Source organism: Pteropus alecto, unplaced genomic scaffold (assembly GCF_000325575.1).
Source record: "Pteropus alecto unplaced genomic scaffold, ASM32557v1 scaffold72, whole genome shotgun sequence".
Lineage (NCBI taxonomy): Eukaryota > Metazoa > Chordata > Mammalia > Chiroptera > Pteropodidae > Pteropus > Pteropus alecto.
In genome coordinates this window covers 7,363,301-7,373,981 of record NW_006436811.1, presented here as the reverse complement: position 1 = coordinate 7,373,981, position 10,681 = coordinate 7,363,301, and the positions used below count along the sequence as shown (strand labels likewise).

General features: G+C 39.0%; 1 pseudogene; it reads left to right on the top strand.

Moving 5' to 3' along the window:
• Positions 1 to 1,657: 1,657 nt before the first annotated feature.
• LOC102889409 overlaps positions 1,658 to 10,681 on the top strand; it is a 56,085-nt pseudogene continuing 47,061 nt past the window's right edge.

The window sequence follows — 10,681 nt, the reverse complement described above, 5'->3', positions numbered from 1 at the left end:
TTTTTTTAAAAAAAAAAACATGCTATACACACTTTTCTACGTTGTGTTTTTGTCTCAACAATATGCCTTGAAGACAGGACTGGCTACATAATTTAATGCGCCCAGCACAAAATGAAACTGCACAGCCCCTTCCTTAAATATCAAGAATTTTGAGAAGCCAACATCAGAGCATTAAACCAAACATTGGGTCATTTTAAGGGACGGCCTGTGGTCACATGCTCATGAAGTCAGCCCTGCACGGAGACCACAGGACCCAGTACTTTTGCCTCTAACTGTTGTCCCAACCATGGCTGTTTCCCACCTCCTGAGCATTAGCCAATCATAGAACTAGGTGCTATCTTCATGCCACAATCCAGGGACATGCCAACTTTCCTGTTATGGTTTCCTATTATGGTTGTCAACTTATTGAGAGAGAGACGACAAGCACACCCACACAACTCCTGCTATTGTCTAAGACAAAGAAAAACGAAGAGTCTGGCTTCATAAAGATATGGATAGAGATCTGGAGATTAGAAATTTGTAGTCTGTAACTATCTTGCTTCTTATCTTTCACTTTATTTTTAGTAAGGTAATTTAGGTCCTAATATTGACAAGATCCACAAAAGTAGCACTAAACTCTTCTCCTGGCCCTCTTCACACCAAAACTAAAATTATTTCTAACATGCAGTCTGAAGTAAAATTTGTCAAGCTACTTTACCCAAATGATACTGAAAAATTGGATTGCTAGACTCTTAGCAGCATTTGCTATCATTTGAATTTTTTATTTCCTTTGCAGAGGAAAGCATTAACCACCCAAAGAGCTTCAGCTTAGCAGATTGCTACTGATAAGACACTCTTTTGACCTGCTGGTGGAAGGTTTGCTTTGTTCTCATCTCTTCTGCATTTCCCAGCTGATGACCTACAGTGACAAGGAATTAATTTGACACCTTGTTCACAAGTTGATTGAACAAATAGGTAACAACAGGGTAAACTCTATAACTGGGAGGACTGCAGAACATGAGACACTGGCCAGGCAAAGAACATCCAATTCAGAGTCATCCAAAAAGGTATAGGCAAGAAAAAAAAGAGTCAAGAGGAAAATTTCCAGAAAATTTTCATTTAGAAGCACGATGAAACTTGTCGACTAAGGTATCAGCATTATCTAGGGCATGCATTTGACAATCTGGCACAGGTGACGAAACTGACAAACACACAGAAGAAACTAGCACAACATTATCTGTAAATTGGTTGTGATTGAATACTTCATGTCATCAAGGGAATAGAGGCAATGAAAGAAAAGCCTTATTTTTCTTCAAAGAAAAGAATTTCTGTCAGAAAGAGACTAGGAAATAAAAGAGAAAAATGTCTTAAGAGGGATCACTATGCATTCTGTAAAGTGCATATTGTAAAAGGAAAAGAGAAAAAGCAGCTTGATTCTGAAACTCTATTCAGTGTAATTTTGTGTAAGCTGTTCTCTAAGGAGAGAGACTGAACCCTAATCAACTAGCGTCTTCTTCCAGATGGCTCTAAGTGTGCCTTAATCTGTTTTTGTAAGAGAGGGTGGGAATGATTCCTTACTATGAGGAAAGGCACATATTAAGACTTGATCAGCTTCTTCACAATGGGGTTGCCACCACAACACAGGTGTTGTGAAAACCGCCACTAAATCTAAGCAAAAATGAGAAAGAAAAAGACTCATATTGACACCGTCGTCATTGGACACATTGATTCGGGAAGGTCTACCACTATTGGTTATCTGATCCACAGATGTAGTGTGATCAACAAAAGAGCCACCAAAAAAATTGAGAAGGAGGCTGCTGAGATGGGAAAAGCTCCTTTAAGTACACCTGGGTCTCGGATAAACTGAAAGCAGAACAGGAGTGTGGTTATCACCACTGATAGCTCCCTGTGGAAATTTGAGATCAACAAGTATTATGTGACCATCGTTGATGCCCCAGGACGCAGAGACTTTATCAAAAACAATTATAGGCACATCTCAGGCTGAATGTGCTGTCCTGATTGTTGCTGCTGGTGTTGGTGAATTGAAAGCGGCTCTCTCCAAGAATGGCAGACCTGTAAGCATGCCCTTCTGGCTTACACGCTGGGTGTGAAACAACTTATCGTTGGTATTAACAAAATAGATTCCACTTCCTACAGCCAGAAGAGATACAAGAAAATCATTAAGGAAGTCAGCACCTATATTAAGAAAATTGGCTATAACCCTGGCACAGTAGCATTTATGCCAATTTCTGGTTGGAATGGTGACAACATGCTGGAGCCATGTGCTAACAGCATGCATTGGTATAAGGGATAGAAAGGGATTAAGATGGCAATGCCAGTGGAACCACACTGCTTGAAGTTCTGGATTGCGTTCTACCACCAGTTCATCCAACTGACAGGCCCTCGCATCTGCCCTCCAGGAAGTCTACAAAATTAGTGGTATTTGTGCTGTCCCTGTGGGCCGAATGAAGGCTGGTATTCTCAAACCTGGCATGATGGTCATCTTTGCTCCAGTCACCATTGTAACTGTGTAAACTCTGTTGAAATGCACCATGAAGCTTTGAGTGAAGCTCTTCCTGGGGACAGTGTGGGCTTCAGTGTCAAGAATGTGTCTGTCGAAGATGTTCATCATGGCAATGTGGCTGGTAACAGCAGAAATGACCCACCAGTGGAAGAAGCTGGCTTCATGGCTCAGGTGATTATCCTGAACCACCCAGGCCAAATCAGTGCTGATATGGTACTTGTGATGGATAGCTCACATTGCTTGCAAATTCATTGAGCTGAAGAAGATTGATTATCATTCTGGGAAAAGGGTGGAAGATGGCCCAAAGTTTTTGAAAATCTGGTGATGCTTCTATCGTTGATATGGTTCTGGCAAGACCAGATGTGTTGAGGGCTTCTCTGACTGTCCTCCTCTGGGCAGTTCATGACATGAGATAAACAGTTGCTGTGAGTGTCATCAAAGTAGTGCACAAGAAGGCAGCTGGAGTTGGCAAAGTCACCAGGTATTCCCAGAAAGCTCTGAAGGCTAAATCAATATTATCCCTAATACCTGCCATCGCAGTCTTAATCTGTGGTGAAAGAATGGTCTCAGAACTGTTTGTCTCAAATGGCCATTTAATATAATAAAAAAACAGTTAATGATTACAGTGGATCATAAAACCTTCAAAAGGAAAGGAGAAGTTTTGTGAACCATTTGGGTTTTTTGTGTGGCAGTTTTTAAGTTACTCATTTTTAAAATCAGTACTTTTAAATGGAAACAACTTGGCCAAAAATCTGTCACAGAATTTTGAGACCCATTAAAACAAAATTTAATGAGAACAAAAAGGCTTTATCGAAGGATTTTTCCAATCATGTTTGTAACTTAAAGAGCACTCTCAGAATGGTTTGTAAGAGTTTTCACTTTACCCATTCTTTGCCTGGCATTTTTGGCTCATGATTGCTGAGATGATGACATGCTTCAGCTGAATTCTGGTTCTTGAGTGGGTGCCAAGTCCACAGCTTTTTTTTTTTTTCCAGGAGGCCCTTAATCAATGCTTGTTGAATGAATAAAAATAAAGAGATCTGTCCCTTTATCCAGTGGTATACTAGATGACACCGTAGGAACTGGAGGAGGAAGGCCAAGTTGACATCCTTCAGCTGAAGGCAAGGAGCCCGAGTTCCATCCTTTTCTACACAGAAAATGATGGTGTGGCACGGCTGCAAGATCCAATCCTGTAGCACTTCCAGCTTCATGAGCATGTTCAGCAGTAACAGCTCACATAAAACAGTGTCACAGGGTCAGTAATGAAGTCATAATTGCTGAAGATTCTGGGAGAAAAGATTCTTGAAAAAAAGGATACCTGATCATTATACTTATTATTCATTTGCTTATTCATGCAAGTATTTACTGAGTACCTACTAAGTTTCTGTAATTGTGCTAAGATCCTGAGGATATGCAGGTAAATAAAGTAACATAGCCCACCTGCCCTCCTCAGGTTTACAATCTAGTGGGGGTATTTCAATTACAATAGTTCGATGGGGGCTACGATGCCATGGTGCATTGTTGAAGAGTACTTAACAGATTTACAGAGTCCTAAAGTATTCCCAGAAAAGAGGCAAAAAACAAAAAACAAACAAAAAACATAGACCTGAAAAATGAGTATGATGTAGCCAGGCATAATGCGAGGTAGAATTTTTCGGGAGAAGAGATAGCTATTTGCAAAAAGCCGAAGGCAAGTCCAGGGAGAGCCATGTGGGAACTTAAGGATGGATGTTCATGATGACTGGGTATAGAGTTGGGTCTGAGGATGAGAGGCGGGAGGATGGGATTAGAAGGGTAGAGAGGACAGTAAGAAGGCACCTCTATCTTTTATATTTGGATAAAGATCTACATTTAATTGAATTAAATTCTGCAAACTCAGACTATGCTAAATGCTTCCAGAAATACGAGGCTCAGTAGGAAACTGTCTCTACCCTTAAGGAGCTAGAGTCAGCAGCAGATAGAACTTAAAAAGAATTGGAGAAAGAATGTACCTCAAGCTTACCCTTTTTTGGTAAAAGTTGGAAAAATCTGAATTCCATCTGATTTTATAAAGTAATTACGGAATATCATTTTCTTCTCAAAGTGTATGTGTTTGACTAATACAGAATCTAAAGCATCTTCAAGGGTTTTGGGAAAGTTCTCAGGAGACATTTGCAGTTTTGGAAATGTGAAATAAAAGGCAGTGCCGTAAAGTCATGGATATCTAAACGCGTATGCTGAAGCTAACATTAGATGCCAAGAAAATTGATATTTAATAATATTCTCTTTTTAGTATAACTTTGGTGGGATGATTATAGCCTTTTTAATAAGTTTCTTTCTAGACCAAATCAGGTAGGATCCAATTCCTGTCTTAATCAGAACTGTGATTTGTTGATTTCCAGAGTGTGAGTTCTTTAAACAAAGACCTACGCAGCCAATTACTACTAAACAAACAAACTAATTACAATAATATCTTGGAAAACCACTCACCTAGATAGTTGTTCCTAATCTCTAATCAGAAGACTCCTGGAGCTACTGAAAAAACATTTCAGATCAATGTATTCACCAAACAATGTCTCTATACTATATACCTAATCTTATGCAAATATTTTTACCGTCTCTTAAAAATATATTCATATCATATTATGTTTTAATTAATGGAAAACAAATGGTTACTAAATCTATGGTAGTTTTTGTCATGTATCCTCAAGCAACATATTCTAAAAATACAATTATAAGACACCTTTAAATGTTTTTACCTTAAAAAAGCATCCTCATTCTGCAGGACAGAAGGCCTATTTAGTTTCTTCTGCAAACGAGAGTTATTTTTTGTTATTCTAATTCGCAGGCCACTTATAAGCATATTATATTTAACATTGCAAATAAATAGTTTAAGGATATAATTAAGCAGAATTTTAGCTGGTCTGACTAATGTGCCTATGTGCTGTCCTCCACCTACACAAAGTCCCACAAAAATCCCAGGGCTGTTCAGAAAAAGAGAATGCATCACCTTGTTTGCTAAGAAGTGCAAAAACTGTATCTTAATCTCAATTGCAGCAACTTTCCTTGGTTTAATTTATCAGGTAATGTTATCACCTTTTCCACTGCATGATGCTTTCATGCTGTTTTTAAAGATGTAATTATTCCTGTGACTCATTGCAAGCTATCTCAAATCCTTTTTGGAAGTAGGTGTGGCGCGAATAATAACAAACTAATTAACTTGCAATGTTGTACAAGAAATAGATTTCATTATAAAGCAGCAGTTCGTAAAAACGTATAGATATTTTTTCTGAATAATGTGTTCAGAAAAAACTGGGCTGAAATCTTTGTCAGAATAAGGAACAAACTTTTCAACGCCAGGCAAATAAAACTAATTAAACACTTATTGATCATTTTATATGTGCTGCTTGGTGCTAGGAAACAAAGATAAATTAGAATCACTTGCCATATTCTTATTCTGTTGGCTCAGGAAATGGTGGGGATGGAGGCAAGAAGCGTCTTTGGTGGCTATGTGTACAATTTTGTTTTTTGGGTTTTTTTCGAAGTGCTGTAGAAGCAGAGAACCGAGAGCAGTTTTTGTTGCACTTGGGGAAGTAGAGAGTGAATCAAGAAAGTTTTGCTTCATCAAAGAGACATTTAGGATGTCTTGAAGGATTAGCTGTATTTTACTCTGCAAAGAAAAGGAGGTCACTGCAGGGAAAGGGATCAGTGTGAACAAAGGCACACTCCTAATTTTCCTTCTACCGCTCTGACTGTTTTATTAGCTCTTCCTCCTTGACCCATCCCTAAATAATTGGGGTCATTCAGGACTCTAGCTTGGGCTCACTTATCATCTCACACTCCAAACAAGTCTTAAGCAATTCTCATCCACACCCATGGATGGCTTGATTCCCATCTTTATGCTGATGACAAGTAAATACGTATCTCCAGCCCAGATCTCTGCTTAACTCCAGATGAACATAACCAAACCCTTCGCGACATCTCTCTTCTGGTATCTCATAGACCAAATTCAACAAAGTCAACATGTTCAGAACTGAATTCATCTCCATCTCATACTCTTCCTCTTGTAATATCCCATTTCGGTTACTGGCACTGTGATCCCCCAGGGGCTCACATCAGAAACCTGGGTGCCATCCATTACTCTTCCCTTTTTCTCATCAACATCCCCCATCCAACAAATTGTCAAGATCTATAGTATCTGAAGGAGTTTATGAATTTATCTACTTGCTCTGTCCCTATCGCTTTTACCTTACTCTTATGTCCTAAATCACGTCCTTAATTTCTATGTCCTACATTACTGAGCAATAACTGTGTAGGTGAGGAGGGGGTAAACAGGAATGTGAGGCACAATGGAAATGGTTTATGCTAGAAGTGAGGCCCAGAGGCTAAAGAATGGTACCAGGTATGACTTGGTGATTCGTGTTGTTGGCAGTTATAGCATGTCTGCCTTTCTGAAAACTACAGACTAAGTAAGCACAGTACACAATACGCCTTTGCAGTAGGGAGGTATTAGCAGTGCTCCTAGCAAGTCCATTTGCCTTAAGTTAAAGTGGTGCTCTTTGTGGTCACGAGTCCAGGAATATTAATGGAGGTTCCTACTGCATAGGCAGTGAGGTCCTCTCTTCTGATTTGACTGACTTAGGGACCTTCTGACAAATACGTGAGGCTCCCATCTCAAGACTCAAACAAAACTATATTAATGAATGAATGAATCATGTTTCCTCATCTAAGAACTTTTGGTTTATAGCCTTTGTCCATTTATCTTTGTGTGTATTGAATGAATTTGTAAAAGTTCACCTTAGAATAAAAAAGAGTAACCCTATTTAGGGTACGTATGCTGCAAAAAGAACTTTTCTAGTTTTGTGTATGTGTGTATTTGTATTAGCAAATTTGTCTACATGTTCTTTTTCTCTCGCTTCCAGACACAAGAATCTTTCCTGCTTTGGCATATGCCCTGAATGCTTGGAAATCCCTAAACGGACCAGGGCAAGGGAGAGCCAGCCCAGAAGGACACTACAGATCATAGGAGGACATGTCTCAAAACTAAATACTGTAATTAAGGCAGGGCTTTTCACTTTATTGTAAAACAGTTCCACATTTTAAAACATGTTTTTCAAACACAACATGTACTCAATTAACTGAACGTTTGGAATAAGATTTTAGCACAACTTATTCACTAGAGTATGTCTATTTTCAGAATGGCCATTGTGCCAAGGACAAGTTGATCAAGTGACTTCCCCTAAGTGTTTTGGCAATCCACCCTGATGACACACTGCCAGGTATCAAAAGCACAATCAAGTTCAGTAGAACTGAAGCTTAAGTCCATAAGGCTGACTGACACCCCTGGACTTTAGAAATAGGCCCCCGGTATGTGAAATGAACTCCGTCTAATATTTGTCTGGATTCTCTAATTCATTTAAAAGTTATTTTATTATTAAATTGAATCACAGCAAAGAATGTAAATGATACAGAAGGTGGGGTGGGAATAAAAACTGACTTCTTTCTCCAGTCCCCTAACACTCCCCATTACAATATACGTATTTTTGTGCATCTTGTTTTTTTCCACTAAATTATATATGCTTTATATATTTATGACATATAACAATGATTTGCATATACAGTTAATTATTATATTGATACTACAACATATTGATAAGCCCCTAATATAAGAAGATAACGTGAAATCAAGGAAATATATCAGTGAAGTAACTAGAAATAGAGAGAAAATGTAAAGAATTTTAATTTTATGGATCCCAACTCTATAAAAATAAAGTTAAAAGCAGAAATAAATGGATGATTTTCCAAAACACTTGTAAATGATTTATAATGCCACTCTGGGACCATGGAAGCAGAGATCATTTTATATGCAGGATACACTAAAACCCAAGCAGGTCCAGCTGATCTACTTAACAGAGTCACCACGCCTGCCTAATGAGATATTACACCTCCAATAAACTCATTGTGCTATGTCTAATAAGTGCCTAGCACTGATATATACTTGTGGAATGAAGGAATCCACTATGCCGAGTGAACTAGTAATGAACCCTGGGAGCTCACTTTCTGAATTTCTCTCTATGGGAATATCACCCATAGCTCCTATAGCAGCCACCATGTGCAAGTTAGACATTAAAACTTTCTTCCTTTTCCTAGCCCTACTGTCATTAGGATGAGAGACAGGTTCTGATTTAGTAGGAGCTTATTTTCACAACCATCCTTATGCTCTCTTGCCCAAATTGACTGAAGGTAATTAAATCCATTCTGGCTTCACCAGAACACTGTGGGTTTTAATTTTTCTCCTTAACAATTGCTATTAATATCTTTCGAGTTGGGGAGGGAAATCATGTAAAGACAGCGAGGCCCTTTGACTTTGATTTGGGATCAAGTAATTAAGTGAATCTTCTCCTTGTGCAGATATCTGTCAGAAATATTTATTTTTGCATTAAAGTTTAGTTTTAATATGGTTCTTAAGGTAGCTTCTAATTATTTAACTATGACAGAGTAAATACTTTTTCTGTTTTCTAAGATGCTTGAGATCACTGTTACTCAGTTTGAGGCTTTGTTCACTTGTGAGGAGCCATGGTTTCTAGCAAAAGGACCCTCAGTTTATTGGGTGCGTGAGTAGACAAAGATGAAATTAGATTTCATCAAGAATGGGTAAGAAAGGATTTTCCTCAGATGAGGCAGAAAAGAAATGTGGTCATTACGGCTGGTCAGAGATCCATGGCAGTAAAAGAAAGAAAAAAACATGCACGTCTCATTATTTCAAGGAGAGGAGCGGCCTTCTGTGAGTCGTATTACGCGCTTTAATTGATAGATAAGACTGGAAATCAGGACATCTTGGTTCTGTTCCCATAATTTGAAGGTTTCACATTGCTCTCTCTGACGTGGTGAAAATATCCTCCACGCGCAGTGGTTTAAGAACACAGCTCCATAACCACCATTATAGAATGAGCAATTCAAGTAAGTCATTACATTTTAAGTACTTCTTAATTCAGAAATAAAGGAACTAAATGTAGGCAGGAGATTTAAAAGTCCATAATGATATCAGCTTTAATGAGGCTTCTGGAGTTATGTTGTAAAAAATCTGCAGTGTTCTGTTATTTAACAGCTACTCAGAAAATTGGAACCCAGGAGCAGACAAGAAAGGGCTACTTATCAGAGCCCAGAACTCGTTCCAGGTAGAGCTAATTTTACTCACTTCCTTCGCACTTGTCCTTGCCTGAGAGAGAGGGTTCTCCAGTATCTGATCATCAGACAGCTCCAACTTTGACCTCTAATGCCTCAGGTCACTTAGATCTGCAATATCTAGAGCTGGGGTTCTCAGTGCTGGCTGCACATTAGGGTCACCTGAGGCGGTCAAAAATTACCTTCGCTCAGGCCTTAACCCAGACCATTTAAATCAGAATCTCTGGAGCAAGAGCTTTGTTACTAGTATTTTTTAACGTTCCTTATGAAATTCTAATGGGCAGCAGGGATGGAGATTGAGTCCTGACAGGAGGGAACAAGAGACATCCCCAAGATCCGATCTCAGTTCAGACATTGGTGTTCTGAGACAGCAGGTCTCCAGGACAGTACAATCAGCTCTCCAGAGTTTCTGGCCTGCCAGGGAAGGCTGGCTTGCTATTACAAATTTAGGGCAAGACAGTGTAGAGGCGAGTCCTACTTTATTCTTTTCCTACCCCCAAGACTGAGGTGGAAAGAAAGTTACCTCTGGACTCCCCTAATCAAAATCCAAAACCATATGGCAAGATAGAGGCCTGAGAAAGTCTTAGAGTAGCCATAGTCTAGCATCACGTTTAAGGTCTGGCTGGTTCTTAGAGACGGGATCCCTTGTGCTCAGCAAGTTCCACATCTCAGTTCACTGGCACATCAACTTCTTTGAGCTAAGGCTTTTTTGTTTTGTTTTGTTGTTTTGTTTTGTTTTCAATTTATGTAAACTTGAAAAACAAAAAAAAGCAAAAAAAACAATTTACCTACTTCTCTTACCCCCTAGCCGCCTCCTCTAGCAACTACCAGTCTGTTCTCAGTATCGATGTTTCTTTGTGTGTTTTAGGTTCCATATATAAGAGAGATTATACAGTATTTGTCTTTCTCTGACTGGCTTATTTCACTGAGCACAGTGCCTTTGAAGTCCATCCATGTTGTCACAAATGGCAAGATTTCATTCTTTTTATGCCTGCAAATACATATTATATATAT